Source organism: Pantherophis guttatus, chromosome 2 (genome assembly GCF_059756535.1).
Source record: "Pantherophis guttatus breed Tessera chromosome 2, ASM5975653v1, whole genome shotgun sequence".
NCBI lineage: Eukaryota > Metazoa > Chordata > Lepidosauria > Squamata > Colubridae > Pantherophis > Pantherophis guttatus.
Genome location: NC_142064.1, coordinates 154,002,676 through 154,026,485, shown reverse-complemented (window position 1 = coordinate 154,026,485; position 23,810 = coordinate 154,002,676). Strand labels below are relative to the sequence as shown.

General features: G+C 40.9%; 2 pseudogenes; one reads left to right on the top strand and one right to left on the bottom strand.

The window, feature by feature from the left end:
• Positions 1 to 11,659: 11,659 nt before the first annotated feature.
• Positions 11,660 to 12,448, bottom strand: LOC148115383 (uncharacterized; annotated as a pseudogene).
• A 7,383-nt stretch (positions 12,449 to 19,831) lies between these two features.
• Positions 19,832 to 19,970, top strand: LOC148115382 (5.8S ribosomal RNA; annotated as a pseudogene).
• Positions 19,971 to 23,810: the final 3,840 nt, after the last annotated feature.

Below are 23,810 nucleotides of genomic sequence, written 5' to 3'. Positions count from 1 at the left end.
CTCTTCGGGGAAGGCTTTATAAATTCTTTAAATAACTAAAAATAAAAATCAAAAGATGCAGGTACCCGGTATGCGTTAAAGAGTTAGTATAAACTCTGGTTCTATTTCTATAGTCATTTGCCAATTACTGACAATACTGTATATTATAGGACCAAAGAGAAGGGAATGATGTTAGCTCATAAGAGATGAGGATGGTGATGGAATAGGTTTGCTATGCCCTATACTAAATTTCATGGCCCTTGCTTAGATATGGAAAGGATTGGGTTTTAGGTAACACTGTCTAGTTCAGGGGTGGGCAACTATGACCCCTTTATGACTTGTGGATTCCAGATGGCTTCAGAATTCTGGGAGTTGAAATCCATAGGTTGTAAAAGGCCATAGTTGCTTACCTCTGATCTAGTTGCTGCTAAGCAGAATCACTAATGGAGCAGAATGATGTGACTTGGCAGTGGCAGATGCCTCCCAGTTTTTAGTTCCCAGTACTTCAATTTCCACTCTGTGTGGTCATCTTAATAGGCACTACCATGGTGTTTATGAGCTTCATGACAATGAGGGACTCTCACATTATGTCTTTGCTATTGCTAATTACACTCTTCATTTGATTCATTATTTGTGCATAAGGATGTCTTTGCAGAGAGGGACATAATGGCTCAGCAGTTAAGATACTGGGCTTGCCCGCTGGAAAGTCAGCAGCCCAATTTCAAAACCCAAGCATCATGCAATGGAATGAGCTCCCGTTATTTGACCCAGCTCCTGCCCACATAGCAGTTCAAAAGCATTCAATGCAAATAGATAGACAGATACCACTTTGGTGGGAAGGTAACTGTGTACCATGCACCTAAGTGTATACTTAGGCTGGCCACATGAGAACAGAAGGGTCTTTGGCAACACTGACTTCCTTGGCTGAGGAATGAGATGAGCACCGCCTCCTAGAATTGGATACGACTGGACAGGGGAAAATTTACCTTTACCTTTAGGTCTGTGAAATGGGGAGAGTTATGTAAAATTATACTTCTTCGGTTTCACTCAGAGCTGAACGATCTGAAGAAAACAAATTGCATTTTTAAAGGCAAAGATGCACATATAATTGCTAGATTTGGAAAGAAAGAACAACTTGGGAAGCATGATTTCCATTCCTCTGTCAATTGCAGTGCCATCCGTGGCTTGTGGCTTGTGTTCCCATATGCTCAGTTTCTCCCCCAACTGTGAACAGTGTTCAGACTTCTGCTTTACATACATTAAGGTGTACCTACTATGTGGCCGTTGTGTTCAGAATGAATAAATGAATGCAGTGTGTGTGTGTGTATGTGTGTGTGTGTGTGTGTGTGAGAGAGAGAGAGAGAGAGTGTGTGTGTGTATGAGAGAAATAGTGCTGTAGAAATTAAAACATTTCCAGTTGATTAGAAAGGTCCAGTGAATATCCTTGATTAATTCAGAATATTCCCTCCAGTAATGAAACATCAAAGGTGAGGACAATCTTACTTGAAGTGTCCCCATCTAAGGCTACCTTATAAGTCTTAGTTCAATGGTGATCTCTAGTGGAGACAAAGAGCTGCATCACATGGAGAGCCGGAAGGGCAATTACAGGGACTATTCTTGAACTATTAACTTTAATGACTGCTGAAAAATGACTTTTAATCAGCAAAACTGTGCCATTTCAATAGCATTTCACTGGATCACACTATCGAAGTCCTTTGCAAAATGTTGCTTTGGCACGAAAGCGTAAAAAAGCTTTACTTCCAAGTTGCTCATAAGGTTAACAAAGGGTCAGCAACACAAACGAGTCTGTAATAATCCTTTACATTCAACCTTGTGGTCAAACGAAAAAAGAGACAATGGATCTTAATCATGTTATTCAAAGAAAAGGCTTTTTCTCCAGGCTGTTAGGTTGCCCCAGTCCTGTATATCCTGTCAAACTAAAGAGGTTGTAGACTTTCTTTCAAGCAAGGGGATTTAGGATTGGGTTTGTCTACAATATTCGTAGATGAATAGAGCAATGGGCCAAGTAATAGGCATCACTTTCAAGGAAGTTGTTTGTTCATATCCAAATCACCTTGAATTGTCAACTAATCCTGAATTAACCTCAGTAATAGCTAATGATCCAGGTACATTTTAAGTTAGACCTAATTTAGTTGTACTAAAATAGATATTTTCAAGGATTTCCAGTCAAATGCTCAGTACATTTTGTGGTACTCAGGTATTAATATTGTAGCATCATTAAAGTTTGTGTCCTGCATATCCCACCTTTTAATCTCTCTTTTTTCCTCTAATGTGCAAATGCATTATTACAAAATCTATACACAGCTAAAACCTCCATGTCTGTTTGTTTGTAATCTTCAATTGGAGAAAGCAATGAATCATAGGGCAACAACTTTTGAACCAAGGTATTTCAAATGGGTTAATTTACAGAATACAGAACCCCATTATACCCATGGGATTGAAATCTGACAAATTTGTGATTGCTTCAGCACCATTGCACCTTTTGACTACACTTCCCAGAAACTTGTATGTTGCAAGTTGCAAGGAAACATGGGAGGGCCATATCCCAGCCCTCTTTCCCCCCTTTCTCTGATCCTGCACCCAATTTCAGGGTGCAGGGTTAGAGAATAGCCCGGTATAGCCAGCTGACGCCATCGCTGGTTATTGGGGGCGAATCATTGGCCCCCACGAAGAGGGCCCGCAACTTGGGTGTCCTCCTGGATGCACGGCTGTCTTTAGAAGGGCATATGACAGCCGTGGCCAGGGGGGCTTTTTGTCAGGTTCGCCTGATATACCAGTTGCGCCCCTTTCTAGACCGGAACTCCCTACGCACGGTCACTCAAGCACTCGTCACTTCTCGTCTGGACTATTGTAATGCTCTCTACATGGGGCTCCCCTTGGGGTACACCCGGAGGCTCCAACTGGTACAGAATGCGGCTGCGCGGGGGATTATGGGACCGACGGGGCGCTCCCATGTGACTCCTCTCCTGCGCGAGCTGCATTGGCTTCCAGTGGACTTCCAGGTGCGCTTCAAGGTGTTGGGGATCACCTTTAAAGCGCTCCATGACTTACGGGACCGCCTTCTGCCACCAATAGCCTCCCACCGGCCGGTTCGCTCCCACAGAGAGGGCCTCCTCAGGGTGCCGTCGGCCAGACAATGCCGGCTGACGACCCCCAGGAGGAGAGCCTTCTCTGTGGTGGCACCTACCCTATGGAACAATCTACCCCCAGAGATACGAGTGATCTCCGACCTCCGGACTTTTCGTCGGGCCCTAAAAACTTATTTTTTTCAGTTAGCCGGTCTGTCTTGATTTTAGGGTTAGTTTTAAAATTTTAATATTGATTTTAATTGACAAGTTTTAAATTATGGACCAAATTTATAAATTATTTTAACTTTATTTTTAACTGTGATGTTATGTATAGATGTTTTTATCTTGTTCACTGCCCTGAGTCCGAAAGGAGAAGGGCGGTATAGAAATTTGAATAATAATAATAATAATAATAATAATAATAATAATAATAATAATAATTGGATGGCAGCAAACCTGATGTGGAAGCAGTGATTGGCTGCTCTGGAATGGAGGCTGAAATTTGAAATCTCTTAGCGGTAGGTAGCAAGAGAAAGACTGAGGGAATAACTTGGATGCCTGCTGTTGAGGTAGGACAGGCTGGGAGGTGTTGGCGGTCAATGGATGAGCTGCAGGAAGGAGGTTCTTGGGGACATGATGGAATGGGAAGTAGGAGAGCAGTTTTTCTTGTGGTCCATGTCTCTTTGTTTGCCCCCCCCCATCAGCAAAGTGACAGGCAATTCGATGGGAGAGGAAGAGGAGTGATTTCTGATGCTCCCTGCCAACTTCCCTCAAGCAACGTCAATGGGGAAGCTGGCAGGAAGTCAGAAATCACTCCTGCTCCCTCTGCTTTTTTGCTTACCTATGGTCATTCTGTTTCTCTGTTTAGATAAGGAAATATCTTTGAAATGATTACCCAGCAGGGCACTGGTTGTCTAGTTCTTCTAAAAACTAAGGATCTTGTAAAGATGCATAAAATAAAGGGCTGGTTTACAAATGACTCTTGTTTCCCCCACTATAAATAGACAATCTCAGTTTGGGAAACAAACAGCATGAGATTTGATTTCCCTTTAGCTGTAATAACCTGTGGATTCTGAATTTGTGTAGCCATAGTAAACTGTTCCACATCTGACAATATATACGTTTTATGCTAGTCCAAAAGAAAAATGTCCAAATCCTTAATTTTTCCAAAATATCATGGCTGTACAACTGTGGCCTATGTGTTATGGGTGTCATTTTAAAAAAAATAAATAAAAAGAACTCAGTCATAAGAAAAATCACAGTGCATTTAAATTTTGCACTTCTCTTCTTTCGCATATTCCTCCTGATAGAGCAAATGATGCATCAGAAATGGATCTGGGTGGATAAGAAGAAATGAATGTTTATTCCAGCTAAGTAGGAAGAAATACATCTTCAACTTCCAAGAAATGAATGAAGAAACGCTACTCCTTTATTGGTAAGCAAACTCTCCAGACTCTGTAGATGTGTGGTTCGTGGGAGGTCAGCTTAATGTTTCCTTCAATGAAGACATTTGAAAGTATCCCGAGAGATAGGGGTTAAAATAACCTCTAAGGATTATCTATTTTTGCAGACTAATGTGTTTTCTTCCACTGGGCATAATTTAATAAGCGTGAATGCAGAAGGAATCCAATTTCATACAGAGGAGATGATTGCTGTAAGCGTGTGCACACACAAATACACACTCCCCTCTGTCAGCATTCACTTCCCCCGCTGCCATTTAATAAAGACAGGAAAGACAACCAAAGCAAGGAAATCAAATTAGCAGTGATTTCAAAATACAAGAGGAAAAAAAAAATGAATTGGGGAGATGCCACAAATAACAGCAGCTCAACATATAGTAGCTGATCTGCTAAATGATGAGAGAGAAAGGGAATTCAATTATCAAACCAAATTCCCCAAGAGCAATTGACTCCCTGGGTGGGAGGATGCTGCAGCTGGCATGTTTCAACTCTGATTTGCACTTACTTATATCAAAACGAAGTAAAAAATAATCCCCACCCACCTTCAAATAACAGTTGTTCCAATTTTCAGTAATACTGCTCTATTAGGGATGAGATGTCATAAGTAAATGGAGACTTTTCTGATTAGCTGGTCAAACTAAGATAGTGGGAACCCTGGGCTTGTAAAATGTAACCAATATTACAGAAAGAAACAAGGAAGAGAGGCCTGTGTTCTTTTCCCTCCATACTTACAGTCTAAATTTTAGACTAGAGTCTAAAATCAGCGTCTTTTTTTTGTTCCTTCAAGTCAGTTTTTGATTCTTTGTGGCTGCCTGGTTGATTCCCTGCAGTTTGTTAAGCAAGGCTTTTTGCAAGTGGTTTGTCATTGCTTCCTTCCTGGGGCTGTTAGGAGAGGCTGGCTCAGGGACACTGAGATAGCTTCATGCCTAAAGTGGGACTAGAACCTCATTGTCTCCTTAACCACTACGTCGAATTCAGATTACAGCATGAGCGGTGAACAACCTACTGAATCAGAGCAGTTGTCCTTTCAGGTTCTAAATGCAGATTAAATTATTAAAATCAAACTGTTTGCATTTAAACATGTCTTGTGTGTTATGGTCTTTTGTTTGAAGAAAGTGGGATTTTTTTTTTTTTGCTGGATAAAAGTGACATTCTAAACTAGACCGTCCTGCTTTGACATCTGGTTCAGAAATCCAAACAGAATAGATTTGGACAGTAGAATCAAACTGAGAATTCAAGGTGATTTAATTCCTCTTATGATCCAAATGGAATAAACAATTGGCCTCTAGAGCAGCCTTCCTAGCATTCTGTATTCTCAGATATAAGGGATGCTCTCTTTGAGTGTATGAATCTGGGGGATTGGCTAGAGGCAGTCTACGATAAGGGAACCCAGGCTCTGTTTGTGATGAAGGGAAAACTATTATTCACATGTGTATACTGTATATAAGGGCTGAAGTGCTGAGGAAAACAGAAAACGCCAAGGTCTCCTTTTTTATTTCACTTAGTTTTGATCTTTTGCTATCATACTGAAAATCCTGAGCAAATGACCCCCTAGTTGCTAGGTTTCAAAGGAGGTTGCTTATACAGTGCACTCTCCCTCTCCCTCTCCCTCTCCCTCTCTCTCTCTCCCTCCCTCCCTCTTTCTGCTCCCAACCCCTATATTGGTGCCTTCACTCCTAGTAACTACTTGGACCATTTCCTGCAGTTTTCTGTTGTGTTTTTCTTTAATATAATTTTTATTAAGGATTTTAATTACGGTAATAAAAAAAACCTAACACAAACTAAATTTTGCATATTGTTACTCAAATGATACGGATAATTTTAGCTACTATTTGCTTGTTATAAATTTAAATGTTATCATGTTTAATATGATTTTAATGTTTACATTATATTTTAATATAGGCTGTACCCTGGACCTCCCTCATAGATGTTAGTTAGGTTGTTTTACAAATGTATTTTAATTCTGTCTTAAACTTTATTTTCTTTATTAAATATACGACTACAATAAATTGAATTGAGTCAATGCAAGCTAAGCTTAAAGAAATAAAATATCATGGAAAGAAAACTAAAAAGTGCAAGACAAAAAGAAAAAGAAAGAACATACTAAAGAAATATATATATATATATAAAAGACCTTCAACTATCCAACCTTCATTGCAAATATAAAGGTAAAGATTTCCCCTGTTTTATCATGTCCGACTCTGTGGGGGTGAAGCTTATCTATGTTTCTTAGCTGAGGGAGCTGTCAGCCTTCGTTCTTTCATTGCTTACTTGCTTGGCTGCCATGAAATGGGGGGAGGGGGGAGCTATTGGAATTCTTGGGAGGGGGGAAGCGAGCTGGAGGAAAACAAAAGTAAAACTTTGCTGCAGCGTTTTCTTTGAAGCTGATAACATCTCAAGGATGATACTGCCAGACGTTTGTTCCCACATGACCCCTGGAGAACCTGTGGATTGGATGATTTACGCTGGACAGTTGCGGGGGGATGCTTTCTATATGTGATTTTTGCACTTTTGCTTCAGACCTTGCTTTTCTTTGCATTCAGTTCTTATCCAATAAAGTTACCTTTCTCTATGAAAATGGAGACGGGGTTTTTCTTTCTTGGATAATGAATGGAGGCCATCCTGACAGGAGCCAGCATTGCCAAAGACATTTCTGTGGTCATGTGGCCAGCATGACTATCTGCCAAGGTACACAGAATGCTGTTACCTACCAAAGTGGTACCTATTTATCTACTTGCATTTGCATGCTTTCGAACAGCTAGGTGAGCAGCAGCTGGGGCAAGTAACACAAACTCACTTCATCGCGCGCTGCTTGGGTCTCAAACCCAGGCTGTCAGCTTCCCAGCTGAAGAGCTCAGGATTTTTAACCAAACCATTGGGCATAAACAGTCTCATATAAACAAATTTAATAACTCTTCATCCCAACAAGGTTAAGCAAATATCTCTTCCTCCCATATACTATTCCTTATCTTTAAGCAAATCCATAAAACATCAACTTTTCAATACTTGCCTCGGCAAGTCCTTAAAGGATTTCCAGGAGATTGGAAAATAAAATCTTATTTTAACTATCATTAAGTGTTGTACCTAATGATTCTTGATGAATGAATCTTTTCTTTTATGTACACTGAGAGTGAATGCACCAAGACAAATTCCTTGTGGGTCCAATCACACTTGGCCAATAAAAAAAAAAAATCTATTCTATTGGTGAAATATACCAACTTTATATTTTCTTCTTCTTTTTACTGCTAATAATCTTTAATTCAAACAAATATTGTCATAGGATTTGATTTCTCTTCAATTTGTCTTTATCCCATCATACAGATTTCATCAATGCTTTAACAAGCCTCTTTTGTAGATCCAATAAGAAAATATTTTCTAGGTCATTTTCTTTTTAATTTTTAAGACCATCCAATTTCTTCTGTATAATCAATAAAGCATCCTTTTCAAATGACTCTCTTGACCAATAACTTGTAATTCCACTGTACTTTCCTTATCTTATTAGATAAATGTCCCTTATCTTAGTCTGTCTATAGAAGCCAACATTGTTACAGACAGTGTTGGTATGTATAGAAGTTACTAACTTCTGGCTCCATTCTTCAAAAATCTCCGGGCTGGGCTTATCTCTTATCTGCCATACTATAGATCAATGGAAGTGAGTCCAGGTTTTTCCCCACACTAAAATAGCCTCACAACTAGATGTTACATACCCTTTACCCGAGACTATGTATTGAAAGAACTAGATGAAGATGGTATTTTCTTGTTTTCCAGCCCAACTTTACTTTCATGAAATGATTGACACAAATTACCTTTCTCAGAAGGGTGACTGGCAGCTGTAATATCGTCTATTCTCACCTCTTTTGGCTAGAATAGCTTGGATCCCAGTCTTTTTGAAATGAGAACATAAATTTATTTACAACTCTATTCCACACTCTTGAAAGCCAAGACTAACTATGCAACACTTAACCTACCAGTTTATAGAATAAGCTATTTTCAGCATTTATCTTTATTGCAAAAACCAGGAGGATAAAAATACTTCTGTTGGAAAGTTCAATAACAAGCCAGACTGAAAGGACCAATGACTACATTAGCTTTCCATCAACAAAGAAGAATATAACGTGTTAGGACTTTTGCTGCGTTGACAAACTTGATTATTCTTCTTCCTCTTCTTCTTCCTCTTCTTCTTCTTCTTCTTCTTCTTCTTCTTCTTCTTCTTCTTCTTCTTCTTCTTCTTCTTCTTCTTCTTCTCCTTCTCCTTCTCCTTCTCCTTCTTCTCCTCCTCCTCCTCCTCCTCCTCCTCCTCCTCCTCCTCCTCCTCCTATCAATCAGAATAGAGATGGAAGGGACCTTGGAGGTCTTCTAGTCTAACCACTTCCTCAAGTAGAAGATCCTATGCCCGTGATGGCGAACCTATGGCACACGTGCCACAGGTGGCATGCAGAGCCCTCTCTGTGGGCACATGAGCCATCACCCAGCTCAGCTTCACCCTGCATGTGCACGTGCCACCCACTGGCCAGCTAATTTTCGGGTCTCTGCCGCACATGCGCGGGAGGTGGGGTGCATATGGGGGACACTCACGCATGCCTGGGAGAGGGAGTGGGGATCACGCGTCCAGGCACGGGGAGGCGGGGAGGAGGCGCTCATGCATGTGCAGGAGCGGGGGGAGTGCAGGGGATGCGGTGCCCCCCCACACGGTGTTTTGGGCCTAGGAGGTCTCCCTGCAGCCTCCTGGGACCAAGATCCAGCTTGGGAGGTGCGGCATGCCCATTTTTGCTCCCAGGAGGCTGCAAGGAGGCCTGCTAGGCCCAAAATGGGGCATGGGGGGTGCGGTTGTACGCACATGCATGGGGTGGTGGGGGAGCATGCGGGGGTTGTGTTCGCATGTGCGGGGGTGTGTGGGGTCGCACGTGCATTGCATTATGCGCTTTTGGCACGCAACGACAAAAAGGTTACCCATCACTGCTCTATACCATTTCAGACAGATGGCTCTCCAGTCTCTTCTTTAAAACCTCCAGTGATGAAGCATCCCAAACGCCTGAAGGCAAGGTGTTCCATTGCTTAATTGTCCTCATTGTTAGGAAGTTTCTCCTTAATTTCAGGTTGCTTCTCTCCTTGATTAGTTTCTATCTATTGTTTGTTGTCTTGCCTTCTGCTCCTTTGGAAAATAAGTTGATCCCTTCTTCTTTGTGGCAGCCCCTCAAATATTGGAATACTGCTATCATGTCACCCATAGTCCTTTTTTTCTCTAGACTGGCCATACCAATTCCTGCAAATGTTTTTCATATGTTTTTGTCTCAGACCTTTAATCATATTAGTTGCTCTTCCTTGCACTTTTCCAAAAGTGTCTTTTTTGTAATGTAGTGACCAAAACCTGATGCAGTATTCCAAGTTGCATTAACAGAGGGATACAATCAAGATCAAGTGAGGTACTAACATCACATAAAGCCTTAGTAAGATCACACCTAGAGTACTGCATCCAGTTTCGGTCACCACACTATAAAAAAGATGTTGGGACACTAGAAAAAGTGCAGAGAAAAGCAACCAGTATGATTAGGGGACTGGAGACTAAAACATATGAAGAACCGTTACAGGAACTGGGCATGGCTAGTCTAGTGAAGAGATGGACCAGGGGAGACACGATAGCAGTGTTCCAATATTTGAGGGGCTGCCAGAGAGAGGAAGGAGTCAAGCTATTTTCCAAGGCACCCAAAAACTGGACTGCCATCTGTCAGAAATGGTGTAGGGTCTCCTGCTTGGGTGTGGGGGGGGGTTGGACTAGATGCCCTATAAGGTCCCTTCCAACTCTGTTAATCTGTAATCTGTAAGTATGGTCTTACTAAGGATTTATAAAGCAGTACTTAACGTAATTTTGATTCTATGCCTCTGTTTAAAACAACCAAGGATTGTATGAGCTTTTTTGGCTGCTGCCTCATACTGCTGGCTCATGTTTAAGTGATTGTCCACTAGGACTCCAAGGTCCCTCTTACCCTCTCCCTCTCAGTTATTGTTTTTGAGTGAAGTTTCATCTAATCTGTACTGGAATCTTTGGTTTTCCTGCCTAGGTGTAAAACCTTGCTTTTCTCTACATTAAATGCCATGCTGTTGGATAGGGCTCATTGTTCAAGTCTGTCAAGATTTTTTTTGATCCTGAGCTTGTCTTCTGGGGTTTGGCTATTCCTGCTTGCTTACTGTCATCTGCAAATTTGATGGGTTCCCCTTATATTCCCTCATCTAAATAATTTATGAACATATTGAAGAGTACTGGACCTAAGACAGAACTTTGTGGTACCCCACTGTTTCCTTCCCTCCATGTAGATGTAGTACCATTAAGGATTACTCATTGAGTATGGTTTGTCAGCCAGTTACAAATCCATCTGGTGGTGATCCTGTCTATCCCATGTTTTTCTAGTTTAGGAAGTAGGAAGTAATAGGTTGTGGTCTATTTTGTCAAATGCCTTGAAGTCTAAGGATAGTATGTCCACAGCATTTTACTGGTGTACTAATTTAGTCACTTTGTCAAAGAATGAAATAAGATTGGTTTGGCATCATCTGTTTTTAACAAACCCATACTTGCTTCTAGTTATAACTTCATGTGTTTCTAGATGTTCAGAGATCTTTTTTAAATATTATTTTTTCTGGTATTTTCCCAAATATTGATGTTATGCTGATTGATTGATGTTAGGCTCCCCCTCGGCTGCCTTCTGCTTCTGGCCTTCTTCTTCTGCCTTCTTATCCTGTCCTCCTCATCCTCGCATCCATCATCAGGGCAGTAAGTACTCATCATTTTCTTCTGCCATATTAATTATAACAAATGGGTTATCCTCCTTGGAATCATGAGGACTAACAATTGGAATTAAAGAGTGTCATTGAATAAATGTGTTTTCCGTTTTGATTGTGTAAGGATTTATTTTCCTAAACAAGGTATTTACCAAATGGCAAAAGGGCATCTAAGAATTGTCAGCTTAACTTCTTTTATTTATTTTATTTTATTCAATTTTTATACCGCCCTTCTCCCGAAGGACTTAGGTTGGTGTACAGCCAAAAATAAAACTATATGAAAGTTAAAAGACAATTTAAAATATTAAATAATTTGGCCGAAAGAGCTAAAATAGAAACCACCCATTAAAATAGCATTTAGGCCAGCCCTGCTTGGTGAAACAATAGCGTTTTGAGGGCGTGGCGAAAGGTGCGAAGGTTGGGGATCCTATGAATCTCTGGGGGCAGCTCATTCCAGAGGGCAGGTGCCCCCACAGAGAAGGCTCTCCCCCTGGGGGTCACCAGTCGACATTGTTTGACTGACAGCACCCTGAGGAGTCCCTCTCTGTGGGAGCGTATTGGTCGATGGGAGGCTATCAGTGGCAGAAGGCAGTCTCATAAGTACCCGGGTCCTAAGCCATGGAGCGCTTTAAAGATGGCAACCAACACCTTGAATCGCACCCAGAAGACCACCGGGAGCCAGTGCAGCTCATGCAGGAGCGGTGTTACATGGGAGCGTCGAGTCGCTCCCATAATCACCCGCACAGCTGCATTTTGGACCAGCTGGAGCCTCCAGGTGCTCTTCAAGGGGAGCCCCATGTAGAGAATGTTACAGTAGTCCAGATGGGAGGTGACGAGGGCATGAGTGACTGTGCGCAAGGAGTCCCGGTCCAGAAAGGGACGCAACTGGTAGATCAGGCGAACCTGATAAAAAGCCCCCCTGGCTACATCCGTCAAATGGTCTTCTAAGGCCAGCTGTGAGTCCAGGAGGACACCCAAGTTGCGAACCCTCTCTGAGGGGGTCAAGGTCTCACCCCCAATAATCAGCGATGGGACTAGCTGACTATGACGGGACGCCGGAAACCACAGCCACTCGGTCTTGGAGGGGTTGAGTCTGAGTTTGTTTCTCCCCATCCAGATCCGTACGACCTCCAGGCACCGGGTCATCATGTCAACAAAGAACTGCATCAATTGGTCTCCATCATAGCAGAAGAGCTTTTAAATGATATAGTAGGCATAAACTGGTATAGAAAGAAGTGATCTCAAATGTATCCTAGGCTTGGGCCAAGTACATTTTTAAAGATCCTCATTAAAGATTTTCAAAGGTCAAAATTATGCACAGAAACAAACTATTAATAAATATGCACGCACATCCCCCAAGCAATCGGTTCATTTCAACAGGTTGTGTCAATTCAGTTAGAAACATCTACAATATTCAATTTTAGTAATGAACTGAGTAGCAGAATTGATTCAAATTGTTGATTCACCTCAGAAGTACGCAGTTCAACTGAAAATGTCAATCTGATCCAGTGATATGGCAAAAAGAGGTGATTTGGTGAATTTGTCTTTCACTTCAGATTTATTTATTTAAACAATTTATTTACCTCACAGAAGTGAATATGCATGTTCCTAATAACCAGCACAGTTTGTCTCAACAAAGTGTCCTAGGCCTTCTATTCTTTTGCTGGAGATGGTGGAATTTTTAAAGCTCTTCAAAAGTTGTTTCAAATAGATAATCCAACCTGAATCGGAGATCAGCTTGAGCTCATTATAGATACCTACCTCTGAATTTTTTCCCTGCTCTTGCCAAAATGCCATTGCTCCACTGAGAAAAACATCGCTCAACTTAGATTCCAAGTGTTAAATCTCTGTACCCTGTGGGGACTCTGCTTTCTTTAATTTTTTTAAAAAAGACAAGTATCTATTATTCTGAGCAGTAGATGGTTTCAATTGTCATGGAACCGAGCTGTTAGGTCTATGAAAGACAGCTCTGATTTGCCACAAAGATGAAGTGATGTACCTCATTGAGACAAAGAAGTGATATAATTTGCTTTGACAAAGTGCTTCATGGAGATTAGTTTGCAATCTCCTCCAGCACTGCTAGAGCTCACAAGTCTCTACTTGCTATTCCAAATGGCTGGCTAGAAGAGGCAAAGTAAAGCAAGGAGCTGTGTCGTTTCATGAAGCCACTTCAAGAGGCTATTTTGCTCAAGCCTTTGGCAATGCAAAGCACCCCACTGAATATCTACAGTTGTCCTAATAACTCAAAATGAAACACCAAAGGGAATATTGACCAATCCAGAAAGTTAACCAGGTTCATGAGGTAAGATTCCAGGGGTCTGTGTGGTACACCTTTCTTCCTTTCCATGAAAGGGCAAAAATGTTTATTTATTTATTTAAAATGTTTATATATCTTCCATCCAGTGGTGAAATGTAAAATTTGTTATTACTGGTTCTGTGGGCATGGCTTGAAGGGGTAATGTAACTGGGTGGGCGTGGCCAACTTTTTTTTTTACTTTTTTAAAACATTTTTTTACAACCTATTTGCCCAAATAGCTTGTATAAAAATACTTCTAAAAGTAAAAAAAAAGGCTCTGACAATCGTGCACCACAGCTGTGATCGTCAGAGCCTTTTTTTTTTTTTACTTTTAAAAGCATTTTTTACAACCTATTCGGGCGAATAGGTTGTAAAAAATGCTTTTAAAAGGTAAAAAAAAAAGGCTCTGACGATTACAACAGTGGCACACGATCATCAGAGCCTTTTTTTCCCTTTTAAAAGCAGGAAGTAACGACCCCTGGGCAGGTGGGCGGAGCCTCATGCCGCCATCGCTACCGGTTCTCCAAACCACCTGCCACAATCGCTACCGGATTGCCTGATCCGGTCTGAACTGGGAACATTTCACCCCTCTTCCATCCCATCTTGTAACTAGCTCTGGGTGGCTCCCAATTGAAGTTTTATGATTAATGTGCAAGAAGTGAATTTGTGTAAACTTTTCTCAGTGTTCCATGTCCTCCACAAACTGCAGAATCTGATTTTTCTTTGAACAGAATTCGGTTTGCCTTAATGTAACAATGCAGTCACATATTTTTCTGATTTAGCTGATATTTAAAATTTACTTATTTATGTAGAAAATTTATATAGCTGCCTACTCGCTTACAGCGACTCTAGTTGGTTAAAATAACTTCTAACCAATAGTTATACCATGTTTCCCTGAAAATAAGACCCTGTCTTATATTTTTTTGAACCCTGAAATAAGCGCTTGGCCGTATTGCCATGCGCTCAAAGGCCCGATTGGACTTATTATCAGGGGATGTCTTACTTTGGGGGAAACAGGATAATAAGTTGGGCTTTCATAACAAAAGACCCATATGGGAAAGAAACAGCTAGCTACTGAGGCATCCATACCGAGCCTGGGAGGTGGCTTTGAAGCAGGATGTCAGAAACTGAAACATATGTATTTAAATCCTTGAAAAGGGGATAGTGTTAAAAAGAAACCCAGACTGGCTCCTCCCTGATCCACTGAAGAATAAAAGAGAGAGGGGAGGAAAAGCACAATCAGATGTGCAAGTGATACCTTGTGTGAGCTGGACAGTCCTATAAATCTGTTAAATATAAATAATAAACGAAATTCTGTTATTAAAGTCTATCTCAATAAAATATAGTTCTAGTCATCCAGCGGAGTCAGTTTCCTGATCTGGATTATTTGGTAGGATTTTTTTTTTAAGCACCCAAACCATACAAAAATTTGCCTTTGGAGCCTATCTAAAACACACTTACTGTGTTTTATCCTACTCTGTCTGCCCCAAGCTGCCTTTTGTTCCCTGCCACACGTTGATCCATTGAGTTTGTATTTTTCATAGCATAGGCACTATATTAGGACTTGTTCACCATTCCCACTCCCCCCCCAGCCCCACACTAGCAAATGTGTCAAACCAGCTCAATTATGATGCATTTTTTTTTCTTGAAGTTAAAAATGAATATTTACTTCCTTGCTGTCAGTAATCCTCATTTTTTATATCACGAATGGGTAAATATGGATTGCTGTGATCAAAACTCACCTTGGGGGTATGGGGTATGCAAATCTTTTCTCCTTCTGCTTTATATAAATAATTTGGCAAGAGAAATAATGTCCTTGGTGATTATCTGTAGATTCCTCTTCTCCTCACCTGCCAAATAATGAAGTCCTTGAGTCTTTTCCTTAAAAAAAACAAAAACCTAGGAAGCCAGCTAAAAATACTGACAGCTGGCACAGGACCCAACTACCTGTTTCCTGAGAGCAAAACTAACACATATCTCAGAAGATCAACAACAGAATATGGGTATTTATCTGTCATCGTATCTTCTTCCAATCCCTGGCTTGGCTGCATGCACTGGAGTGGTGTTGAAACTGATCCAATAGCTGCACCATCTGCTCCTGATTGTAAACATGTGTGTACAAAGTGACTGTCACTTAAGCTAATTCTGGGAAATGATGGCAGCTCATTTAGATGCCCCTTTCAAATGTTTCTTGGTAACTCAAGAAAGAGTGAAAGGAGTCCCTTCCCACTTTAACAGTCCTGACTGGTAATGACAATAGAATGAGTTCTTGGGGTTTTATTCTGCTTTGTCCTCAAAAGGTTACAGATAGGTCTTGACACATTCTTTTAAAAAGCAAACCAGAGATATGTGTATCAATGTACACTCTAAACATAAAAACTAAAAGGATGACTTCTTGTGTGCTAAGATCAAAACAATATATCAAATGGTAATAGATTAATTAGCATTCACTTTAATCCTTTCTTCAGCACCAGGTTGATGGTGTATATTTAGATATTTTGAAGATTTTTTGAAGGATAGACTCTTTTTTAATCCTTCAGTAAGTCAGATATAGAATTACCAGATGATCTAGGAAAAAATAAATAGCTTTTGGGACATGTGAAGGCCATTTGTTTCCCCAAATATCCTTGTCTCTTTCCTGGACTCTGACACAAACCCATCATTTCCAGAGGGAGATCCAAAGAGCCCTGTTAGATCAGGGGTTACACCGTCTAGCCAGCATTCAGTGGCCATAATGACCAATCAGACACACTTAACATACAAGCCTGGAGGGCTTTTCTGTTACTTTTCAGCAACCAATACTTATTGCACACTGCCTATGATATAGGAAGATATAGGAAGTAATAAGCAACAGCAATAGGATGAGCCATGGATAGCCTGAACCTCTGAACCATTGCAACCAGTTAAATTGGCTGCCATAACACAATTGCCAGGGGCAAATTCCACCCCTTAATGCAGCACTGTATGAAAAAATAAAGCATTTTCTTCCATCTTTCCTGATTTTCCTTGCATTTCATTTCAGTAGATGAGCCCATGTTTTAATATTTCTGAGAAAGGGATAAATTTTTATTTATTTATTTACTAACATACCAGGTCATATAGGTTGTTCCAATCACTAATGTCTCCAACTAGTATGTGTATTCATGTATACATACACTAGTATATATCCCAAGATCTGTAAATTAGGTTAAAAACACACATACAAATAAAATCAAAACATCAACTTATATCAATATGGACACTGGGTACATCATTCATTATATATGGTACAGAACAAAACAAAACACTTCTTTGTGTCCAAATTATGCATGATTTATTTTCACCATGGCTTCTCTTCTTGCCTTCACTCTAAGTTAAAAAATGCCAGTTGTTGAGTTTTGAGTTCCCTTCCTGATAATTTAAACTACAGAATTTACCGTTTTACAATTGCTGAACACTGAATGATATTTCTTTTCAGCTGCCTACTATGAATCCAAGATCCTTTTCCTGGTCAGTCACAGTTAGCAAAAATAGCCTAAATTTATATGAGAAGTTGGAGTTTCTTGTGTCAATATATATTGCTTTGTATTTCTTTAGCTTGAACTGCATCTGGCATTGTGAAGTCTATTTACTTTTAGATCTCTTGGGAACTCCTAACAAATCCCTTTTCGATTTTTCTAGCCTTCTTGAATTCCTGGAGGAAATATGGGATATAAATCTAACAAATCAATCAATCTACAATTGGATATCACCAGCAAACATAGCCACTTCACTGCTCAATCTTAACTCCAGATATGTATCTGAAACTGAAGCACTGTCCAGACATACTGTTATTACTGTTTCTTTTTCAGATGCCTCTCCAATTTCATTTTCTGACTGTAGGATAGTTTGAGTTTCTTGTCAGAGAATGCTAGGGCCTGGTATCAGAAGTTATCTTCTCTGAAGTGGAAAAAGAGGAAGCATCTACAGTAAAGTATCAGATCCTCTGTGCCACGAGACACTGGTACTGTTGCCTGTGCAGCAACTGGCCCCTCTATTCCTGTCCTGGGCCAGCAATCAATGATCCAGGCTAGGAACATTCTTCTACCCTGGAGACCACTATCATCTGAAGAAGACAGATAATCTGTTGCTTCCCTTTATTCTCATGTATGGGTGATAGAACAGCTCTGTAAAACATTTTTAAGGAAAAAATCCTATTTATGATGGCTTAGAGCAAGCTTCCCTAAACAGTACCTTTCATACGTTTTGGGTCTCCAAGTGTGTATCATATTTGTCCTACCTTCTGTCACCTTGCTGAGCTTGCTGTCATAATATTTTTATATGACAAATTGTTTGCTTACAGCAAATGGGGACATATTCAAATAAAAAAAAATGATGAATGTCCAGTGAAATAGCCATTTTCCAAGGGGACATTACATACCACTGGAAGAGGAAAGTTCCTTACTTCCTCCAAATAGCAAATGAGAACCTAGTAAGTTTTGACATTGTCTTCTAGAGGAGTAGGAAGCCTGCTTCATATTCTCCCAGTGGTTCATCCATGTTGTCCATGCAAGAGTAGATGTGGGGAAGTTTTAATACAGTTTCATCTGACATTTAATAGATGCAATATCATGTAAATATTTTTCTGAAAAGAAGTGCATACATATGAAATGTAAATTTCATTTCAGTCTATACAAAAATAACTTAAAGTGATGAGTTATTTTTCTTATGCCAGTCAACAAGAGGAAGAAGGCTTGCTTCATAGCAAACCATGAGTTGAAAAGATAGTTTCTAGGGCAGAGTATGTTTTCTTTTGAAATATGAAAATAATCCCTAGAGTAAAACCTAAATAATTCTACAACTGCAGAAATTCCAGCTATTACAGACTGGGAATTCTGGGAGATGTTGGAAGCTTCAGCAGGATGACTCCCAGGAGGGGTTTGTCTTGATGTTCTAAGATGTCATCTCAGTTTTTGTTTACCCATATTACATTCTTAGGCGAGGCTCAGTCTCCTTTTATCTTTTGCCTTGGTGATGGCTCTTCCTCCTGTCCTTCAAGGCCACTCCCTCTTCCTGCTACATCAGTTGAGTGAGCGGCTTCAAAGAAGACCAGCTGCTGCTAGGAAGCCATCTGATGTCTCACAACTGGCTTGACTCAGCAAGATCTACTGCAATGGTGTGAGGAAAAGGAGGAGCAAATTATACTTTGCATATGACTTAATACCAATCCTTAAAAATATATCTTACACATGCATCAAAGTCTGTCTGCCATGGCGTGCATGTATAAAGTAATTTAAAAAAGGGCCAAACTGTTGAATCTCAAAAGCCTTTATGTGAGAGAGTCAATTTGGTGGAGTAGTTAAGATAGCAATAGCACTTAGACTTATATACCGCAATACAGTGCTTTACAGCCCTCTCTAAGCAGTTTACAGAGTCAGCATATTGCCCCCAACAATTTGGGTCCTCATTTTACTCACCTTGGAAGGATGGAAGGCTGAATCAATCTTGAGCCTGGTGAGATTCGATCTGACAAATTGCAGACAGCGGGCAGTCAGCAGAAATAGCCTGCAGTACTGCACTCTAACCACTGTACCACCACGGCTCAAGCTGCTGGGCTAGAAACCGGGAGTTTATGAGTTCAAAACTTCCCTTAGGCATAAAAGCTGCATGGGTGACTTTGGATCAGTCACTCTCTTTCAACTCAGCTCAACCCATCTCATAAGATTGTTGTTGTGGAGAAAATAAGAGGTGAGAGCAGAGGTGAAACCCAGCAGGTTCTGACAGGTTCTAGAGAACCGGTAGCAGAAATTTTGAGCAGTTCGGAGAACCAGTAGCGGAAATTTTGAGTAGTTTGGAGAACCGGCAAATATCACCTCTGGCTGGTATTTCAGAGTGGGGTGGGAATGGAGATTTTGAAATATCCTTCTTCCAGGAGTGGGGAAGGAATGGGGATTTTGCAGTATCCTTCCCCTGCCACGCCCACCAAGCCACACCATGCCCACCAAGCCACATGCACAAAACCGGTAGTAAAAAAATTTGGATTTCACCACTGGGTGAGAGCATTATATAGCAATAGCAATAACACTAACACTCTAAGCAGTTGACAGAGTCAGCCCCCAACAATCTGGGTCCTCATTTTACCAACCTCAGAAGGATGGAGGGCTAAGTCAATCTTAAGCCCCATCAGGATCGAGCTCCAGGCTGTGGGCAGAGTTAACCTTTAATACAGTATTCTAACCACTTTGCCACCATATTCCTTTCTTGATTTATAAATGGCTAGGTATAGGTGGATCACTCGGCTCATGCATCGATGAAGAGAGAATTAATGTGAATTGCAGGACACACTGATTATCGACCCATCAAACACACTTGTGACCCCGGGTTCCTCCTGAGGCTATGTCTGTCTGAGCACCACTGATGGTTTAATCGCTGTGTGTGTGACCCGCCTCCTGGGTTCAGGTGCCTCCCCATCCAGTGTGGGGATAGTCATCCGAGTCCCTTCCGGGTTAGCGCCACCTCCGATGAGGCTGGGGTTCTCACATCATCGCACCTCCGTGCCTCCAAGTCCAGACCCCGACAGCATCCATCCCACTCTGCTGACCAGATATAAATCTAAAAAACAATTACTAAATTTTATTAAAGTCTGTTAAACTAAACTAAACTAAACAGAACTAAAATCTGTTCTCAGTCAACCATAGACATGTGAAACTCTAGATAACCAGACCACAGATAGTTTGGACCATCTAAACCTGCCTTGTTGTAAGTATCATTCTTTTTACACATTTCCCTTTTTGATCTCCTTAGCTGCAAGCAGAGACCTAGTACATTCTTTCATGTCCTATCTATTTTTAACCACTGCATGTTCATTTGTTGTGGTCAGGCAGTGAAGCAAAGGGACGGTGATACCAACCTGCTGCTCCTTTTTCCTTTTGTCTTTCCTAGAGAAATATCTGGGTTGGCAGATGCACAGAGCCTCATGAAATAGATGGAGGGCAATGAGACTGAATGGAGCATTACCCATGCACATCCATTTTTCTCATTTCTCTCCCTCTCTCTCACACACACTTGTAGGATTATTGAGGAGTAGTGAATCTTTAAATTCTCCTTGATATTCTTGTATAATCTCTTGCGTGATGCAATCGTATTTCAATGCTTAAGAGACACACGAGCATTGCAGAGGGCTGTATGAAGCTTATGGCTCATGGGCTACCCATAGTGTGGCTTCAAAAAAAGGACAAGTGGATGGGTATGAGTGGATAGAGGCATCTGGCCTAAGGAGTAGGTAGAAGTCAGAAATATACCGTATTGGTGCCAAATTCTTAAGCAAATTTTTTCAGTTGGTGTTGCCCAAGCCTATAGAAAGCACCTTCGTAGTATCATGAAATCTGCACTTTGCACGAGTTTGTAATATACTTGGAACACTAAAAATGCACCCAGCATTAATGTAATAACAGAAACGCACAAAGCCCAGATGTTAAGGAAAAGAATGCACAAAAACATGTTAAATTACCCAAATTATTTTCAGAAAATGTACCCATGAGATAAATAAGTTCATTTGGAAAAAAATGCAGATGAAAATCTATATGATTTTCCAAGCTGTTGTTATTTCTGCTGCTGCTGTTGCTTATGCTGGCCAGATTCACAAATTGACCCAGAAATGAATTTACAGCTACAGGAAAAAGCAAACCAAACAAAACCATAATGTTGCTTCCTCAACTCTTCCTCAACAAAATTTTGTACCAACAGTACAGTCTGCTGCATCTATATGACAGAATTATACCTTACTATTCCCTCCCACCTCTGCCTTAAAGACAACAAGAAAAGTGAAATAATATTGTAGAGCAGGGGTGTCAAACTCAATTTCATTGAGGGCCACATCAGGGTTGTGTTTGACCTTGGGGGGCCAGGGTGGGCATGGCCAGCTTGACACCACTCGTGTCAGGGCGCCTGTGGTGGCCCAAGTGCTCTGCCAGTGAAAACAGGCTCTCAAGCTCCGTTTTCGGCTGTAATGGCCTCCTGCAACCCTCTGCCAGTGAAAACGGAGCTTGGGAGGGCAGCCCTCGCAAGCTCCGATTTCACTGGCAGAGGCACTGTGGCCCAGTCCTTCGCTGTTTCCAGGGCAACCCTGCGGGCCAGATCTAAACACCTGATTCAGCCCCTGGGCTTTGAGTTTGATGCTCCTGTTGTAGAGGCTACTGACAAATACCTTAAATGGGCCATCCAGAAGGAAAATTGACAGTCACAATTTGGGAGGAGTAAATCTCTGGTAATCATTGGAAATCAGCTGAAAATTATCAACAAAATACATTTTCTTACAGGAAGGGAAGGGAATGGGAAGGGGAGGGGAGGGGAGGGGAGAGGAATTGATAGGAATAGTTGAGCTTAGATAGATATCTTCATTCTCAGGGGCTGAATGCACAGCATTCTGTTGTCAGTAAAGAATTTGCTCAAATGTAATAAAAAAAAGACAGGAGGGGGAGGGAGAAAGGAACTGAGAAATTCACTGACTGAATCTTGAGCAATGGGAAATTGTTTTTTTTTTTTTTTTTGAACAAAGCCTGAAGAACTGGTGTTTTCCCCAGGGATGAAAGAGAGACAGTAGCAAAAAAGCATGATTAGATTCCCTGGATAATGCAAAGAATTTTTTTTTTCCCTTTTACAGTCCTAGAGATAGACGAAACAGCCAAATATATCCATTTTCCTTTTATCAAGTGGAAGAAGCAAACATGCAGAGAATACTTAACCTGTTTTATTCAGCTGATAAACAGATCCCTGCAGGGGGGTAAATCGTATGCCTATCTTTTTAAGGTGGGCCTTCTGCACAAGGCTTTTTTTTCTTCAGTCACAAAAACCTGAGCTCCTGTGTCTGTACATCTTAGTTCACACTGTCATTTGTGTCGGCTGTAAAAAGAATTGCCTTCAAGAGCTGGGCTAAGTGGCCTACATTGTCCTGTGCTATACCTCCTGAAGAGGACATTTCTCTCAAAGTAGAAAATTAGAAATAGTGGATACTTCTGTAGAAGCTCTCACCAAGTCAAAAGTGCCCATTAAAATCATTAATCATCCATCCGAATAGTATCCAGAGAGTGCATAGGAAACTCACAAGCCTCTGACATTATGAAACCTTGCTGAAAGACATGAGGCTGTGGGTTGAGTAGAAACAAATATTCAGAGAAAGGAACCAAAAGACATGGAGGGGGAACAATTGCAGTTAAGTTCAGATCAAATCCAAAATGCAGTTCTAGTAAGAGACGTGAAAATGAGTTGAATATATAAATATGGGGACAAGACAAGTTCAAGAGCCTTGACAACAAGAAAGCAACACAAGCCATTACATTGTGGTTGGATTTGGCAAGGCAGAGTTATCAAAGTGAGACGACTGAATCAATGGCCAGAAAGATTCTATTGGTGTAACAAATCCCTCATTTAAGGGATTGTCCCATATAACTCAAAGCCTTTAAGAAACACTGTTTGGCTGTGCTTGGCTGTTTGGTGCTGGCTATATTCATGATATAGAGGAGCTATCATAAATAACGTAGTTCTCTAATCACTGGTAATAAAAACATATTCCAGTGATTGTGAATTGGTAGCACAAGAAAGACAAACTTTTAAGTTCTTTTTATTATTTGTAACGAAGATGAAAATGTTGTCCAAAAATGACATAAGTGAACACAGGCAGTTACATGACACTTAATAGAATAACAGAGTTGGAAGGGACCTTGGAGGTCTTCTAGTCCAACCCCCTGCTAAAGCAGGAGACCCTGTACCATTTCAAACTAATGGCTGTAACCAGTGGTGGGATTCAAATAATTTAACAACCGGTTCTCTGCCCTAATGATTTCTTCCAACAACCAGTTCACCAAACTGCTCAGCAAGTTAACAACCGGTTCTCCTGAAGTGGTGCGAACTGGCTGAATCCCACCACTGGCTGTAACAGATTCTTCATTATAATTGTCTTTAATTCATAATATATATATGTGCATGCTTCAAAATGTTTTGGAAAGATAAGATTTGGATCTTGGTGAGCACAGCCCCTTCTGCTATTCATTAAAGCACACCTGAGCCTGGAAAATAAAAAAAAAAGATCTTGTTGTTTTAATGCATCACATTCCTAAAGCAGCCTGAGTTTGATGCAAGTCTTCAAGCAGCCAAACCACTTCTTCAAAATAGGTGCAGCCCCTAAGAATATTAATGTGTCCAGAGGGAAGGGCACACCAAAATCTATCAATCAAAAATTGTTATATTAGAGCAGTG